We start from the raw sequence: 3987 nt of genomic DNA on the forward strand, positions 1-3987 counted from the left end.
TTCTTTATTTAACTTTTAGAGATTATTATATAATTACATCACTTCCCTTTCCATTTCCTCCCTCCACATCCCAAATACATCTTTCCTTGCTTTTTTACAAATTCACAGCTTTCCTAAAATAATTGTACACACACACACACACACACACACACACACACACAAACACACATACACACACACACCTAAATACATAAGTACATACTGCTCTGTCTATATAATGTTACTTCTATGTATATTTTCAGGTCTGACTATTTAGGATTGGATAATCAATTAGTGTGACCTTCCCTGGGGAAACTGTTGGTCTATTCTCCAAATTCTTTAGTTATCTGTAGTTCTCTGTGTAATTTTGAAGTTGCTGTGCTTTGTCCTATCCACTTTGGCATATCTATTATTTTCTTTGTTCATGTGTATATAGTCATGTTGTTGAGACTTTATGAGTCTAACATACCTCAGAGACACAAGCCTGTTTCTCCAGCTTTTACATTCTTTCTGCCCTTCTTCCCCAGTGATTCCCTAAGCTATTGTGGGACTTGTAATGCGCAACTTTGCATTTTGATTTCTTGTGATTTTTCTAAAATGGTCTAGGTATATTGCAAAGAGAAGTGTATTTGATTAAGGATGAGAAAAGAGTTTATCTGTGGGTAGAGGACACATATTTGGAGTATAGTTAGGGATTGTGCTGGCTTAGTAAGGAGGTGGCTGTGTCTTCTTTTCTAAGATATGTGATTTCACTTGTTCTGGGTAGTTAGATAATTTTCCAATACCAGGAATGATTTCTCACTTGTTGAGCCAATCTTAAGATCAATTAGAAAGCTATTGGTTACTGCCAAGGCATTCACACCACTAGAGTACACTTATGGTTATCATGCCAGGATGGTTACTATTTGGATACATAGAGACACTTCTTTTTAAAAATTCCATAAGTGTTTCATCTTGAGAGATAGTTTCTAGTTAATTTTGACACTTTGGACTTTTTTTCTAATTTAAGTCATTTATCAAAGGCAAAGAGCATCCCAGTGAGTCTACAGCATCATAATTTTTCACATATAAGAAAATATTTCTTTTAGCAAAGGCAATTAAAAAACATGTACAGCAATATATGTTGTAAATTTACTGTGAATAAAATCTTTGAAAAATGACTGATTAACCTAGGCTTGCATTTATATAATTAATTAAAAAATCCAGTATATAGTGGAAATGAAAGATAAGAACAAGTAGCACTGTTAAACATGTCTTTCATTGTGTTATTCATGTTTTGATGCTTACTAAAATAGAATGGATTTATAATATTACTTATGTGCTCACTTCTGTAGTACATATACTAAAATTGGAGTCATACAGAGAAGATTAGAATGGCGCCTGCTCCATAATGACACACAAATTCATGAAGCAGTATATATTTTTGTAAGAAAAATAAATTTAACAGGAATTAGTAAAGCCACAAAAGTGAATACTTATGTTCCGTCTACTGGCTCTACATTTTCAACTTGCTCTAAGAGACACAAACAAGAAAAGGAGATAAAGAGAACAGAAAGACTGAACAGAAAGCATAACAAACAGTAAATATCTCCAAGATTAAAATTAAAGCTGAAGTAAATGAGGAGGTGGGGGAGGAGGCTGCAGAAGCGGAAGGGTGGGTAAGAAAAGAAAAGGAAAGCTGAAGAGAAGCACACTAAGGTAGGGCTGTATGCAGACACAATGGTTTTTAATTCAGAAAAAGAGCAAAAGCAGAAAGACAAAGAGACACCGAGGACTAAGGAAAGAGTACTATAGTTCTGTCATCTGGACACATTTTGCTTAAAATTCGCTTGGAACATATCAAATATTCTGTAAAACAATCTAGGGAGTTAAACCCAACAGTGATTATCTACAGCTTTTCAAGCCTTTTAAGTCCTGATATGCTGTTGCCCTTAGAATCTATGATACACACATGAAAAATGCTTTCCTTGTATTAAAAACTAATGCTATTTCTCCCAGGATGGGGCTCGTGATGACCATGTTTATTGTTTCAAGGCAATAAACAGATGCGGAGACAGAGAAACTGGGGAAATGGTTGACTGGGAAACACGGAAGAGTTGCGGGTAACTGAGGTCAAGGCTAGCCATTACCAAACTATTACAGAAGTCATGAGGAACACGTCTACATGCCAAGTATTTCCAAAGAGCACTGTTCCAGAATAGTGCCAGCTTCAGGGCTTCTTATTTTAAATTGAAATAATATATCTGACCTAGTTTAAAGTACAGAACTTACCTTCAAGTAGGCTAAAGGCAATCTTGTCACCTGCGTCCATGACACAACTGAGCAGACACTCGTGGGACAGCTCATTATCTGAAGGCTTCCTCCCAGGCATGAGTCCAGTCAGGGCTTGTGGTCATTATTTCTCAAGGATAAGGGCTTTTTTTTTCCTGGTTATTTTCTCAAACACCAATTCTGATTAGAACATGCCTGACACCTGCTCATTTCCTCTTCCTGTGCAAAGGCCACTGCTGAGAGTAACAAGACTACTCTGACAGAGGGTTTTTTTCTTCTAAGAACTTTAAGTTTATGGAGAACTCTCACCCAAGTTACTTTTTCAATTCAAAAAAAAAAATGAACTTCAGTTGATTTGTTAAACAAATGAACTCAAATTGTTTATTTATGAAACAAAATATTTCACAATATTGACAGCATGAGATTCAATCACAAGAACATTTTTGTAAAGATTTTCTAAAACACGAAAAAAAATTCTTTTAATAATTTCTAATTTTGTAATGTTACTCAAAATGTCCCTATTATATTTACAGTGTTAATCAAGTTAAAATAAGTGATCAACTTTATACATACATACACAACCACATATGTATGCCTATACCCATGTTTTACTTTATATACATTTACTTTGTTTTGTGTTTTTATTTAATGCATATCATGAACTTCAACCCAGTAAGAAAAAATAGCTAATTATTATTTCTCTCACAGTTTTGGTTGGCCATCTAAATGATTCTAATTCACTTCAAGGAATTGTTATTATTCAAGTTCAGCTGTTTTAAGTTATAATCATACTTCTTAGATTCATGGAATCCTTTGCTGGGGCTTAACACTGACCATTTGATGACTATCTAATTTTTCATGCTAGGAAGCAGCTGAGTCTTCTTTTGAGCTTCGTTTCGGTGCATTCCCAGCCACAACGCCAACTTCCTTCCATTATCATCCGCCTTCCTAAATGCTTTCATCACACTTCTCCCACGTGCACTTTACTGGAATTACAGAAAAAAAAATACACTCTCTAGGGCTTGGCAGTGTATATTACAGATTATTTTCTCCTTTACATAATATGTGGAATGATTAATTTTTGATTTGCTGATTGATTATTAATATTTAGAAATATTGTGTTTGTGATAGAAAAATTATTCACTCAAATTTATACTGTGTACAGTGATCAGATACAGCTTTCCTCATACATATTTAGATATTGACATTCATCTATTTAAATAGCCATATGGATAAATAAATACAGTCTCACAGTTTGTTATATGTAATCAAAATTATCAGTATTTTATCCAACTACTTGTCTTTTATGTAATCTAAAATGGTGTATGTGTGTGCGTGTGTGTTGGTGTTCCTTGTAGCATCGTTTAAGCCAATTTTAATTTTTTTTCTTATTACAACTAGGATGTGGTGAATATTATTGTCAAATGTAATTTCAGTATAAACTAAATGTTAAAGGAAACACTCATAACCTCTATTTTTAATGTCTTACTTTCTTAATTTGGCAAAATTCCTGGTACATAGAGGACAGTTAATGCATTTTTGATGAAGAACTGAGTGATCTTGATTTTCTAGGACAGTACATTTGTCATACCTATAAAATATAACTTAGTTCACTCAGAATTATATTATTGCTTAAATTCTGTATTCCTATTATTAGTAGTAAAACTCCTGATGTATTCAGTTGCTGATTTATTTTGTATATGTATGTGTGTTTGTATATATGTACAGGTGCATATA

The 3987-nt window shown here is 33.6% G+C and overlaps 1 non-coding gene across 1 annotated transcript; it reads left to right on the plus strand.

Moving 5' to 3' along the window:
* The first annotated feature begins 1297 nt into the window (after window positions 1–1297).
* Window positions 1298–1404, plus strand: LOC127683827 (U6 spliceosomal RNA). Its single transcript, XR_007977629.1, has one exon. It is a non-coding gene; the product is annotated as a U6 spliceosomal RNA (small nuclear RNA).
* The last annotated feature ends 2583 nt before the right edge of the window (window positions 1405–3987 follow it).

This window comes from Apodemus sylvaticus, chromosome 4 (genome assembly GCF_947179515.1).
Source record: "Apodemus sylvaticus chromosome 4, mApoSyl1.1, whole genome shotgun sequence".
Lineage (NCBI taxonomy): Eukaryota > Metazoa > Chordata > Mammalia > Rodentia > Muridae > Apodemus > Apodemus sylvaticus.